Raw genomic sequence first — 1426 nt, forward strand, 5'->3', positions numbered from 1 at the left:
GCCCGCCGAGACCGGGGAGTCTGGGTCCTCCGGAGGACCCGTCCTGCCGTTTTGGACACAGCTGTAGATAATTTCACTAAACTCTGATCCAGAGCCGCACGGCATTCTGGGGGATAAAAGAGGAAAAGTCACATCACCAGTTTGACAGCATTAATCTACCTTTTTCCTCCTGGTCCTTAATTCAAATAGGTACAAAAAAACTAATCAATAATTATCAACATCGACTGATATGAAATGTTTTTGTGAAACATTTTTAGTCTAAACTGGATTAAAAAGATTTTTTTTATTACATCAAACTCATACAGTTTAGGGATGGGCATGTTGCTAATCTGATGGTCATTATTTGGTTGTTCTTCAGTCAGTTGAAACGTCCTGCAGCTGAAAAACTAATGAAACACAATCTTTAGAYTCCAGAGAAACGGCCTGAACTCACCTGTGATCATAGTTTCTACTGTATAATCCTTTCAAAATAAAGTACAATRGTAGAAACAGACATTAGGATGCTCAAAGTTGTTTTTATAAGTTTTTTTTTTGTTATATGTGTTTAAAACAGAACAGGAAATGTTAGATAACAATAGATGTCCACATAAACGACAACAAAAAAACGTTGCCTAAATTGTTCAAAATTTCCCAATTTAAATACACTAAAAAATATTAATCAGTCCATACCTACCAAAAACAGCTGCATGTAACTGAAACTAAATCAGCTTTTTTATTGTCTGTATTCCCTCGTGCTCTGGATGCACTGAGATTTCTGTGTTTTAAACGTTTAACAACCTTGTAGATTTTTAAACAAGAYTCAGAAACTGTAAAATTACCGTAGATCCCATCAGTGCACAACACAGGACAGCTCTGTTAGGAAAAGAAGAAAAAAAAAGTCTAATCCAGGAATTAAGTAAATAGTTGGAGCTAATGGGCATATGTAATTAGTACATATGATCAATAATTATAAAAGCAGTCGTGCAGAGGCAGCCCTGACTGTGCAGCTGCTGTCGTTTTTAATTAAGATCATTTWATTGATCTAATTTAAATACTCATTTAGTTGATTTAAACCTTTTTGCTCTCTTCTACGGGCACATTTTAAAAAGGGAAAAAAGTAAAATAAGTTTACCAAGGCACAAACAAATCATTGTGTTATATCGGTAAAWGCTTATTTGAAAAATTCTGACTATTTAACTATTTACTAACCTTTATTTAGCCAGGCAAATCCCACTGAGTTCACAGATCTTATTTGCAAGAAAGGCCTATGGAGGACAACAGAGCTGCTTCATGGAAGAAGAACCTCAGCTTAGCCTGATAGCTTTAGCTCTGACACTATATTGCCTTATACTGTATGTATTAGCTCGGTGCTAGTACGACACAAGCTAAACTGAGGTCCTCCATCCATATTTTCAGTTGCAGGCTGAGTCATATTTGCGTTCCCCTC

This window comes from Austrofundulus limnaeus, unplaced genomic scaffold, assembly GCF_001266775.1.
Source record: "Austrofundulus limnaeus strain Quisiro unplaced genomic scaffold, Austrofundulus_limnaeus-1.0 Scaffold34, whole genome shotgun sequence".
Classification (NCBI taxonomy): Eukaryota; Metazoa; Chordata; class Actinopteri; order Cyprinodontiformes; family Rivulidae; genus Austrofundulus; species Austrofundulus limnaeus.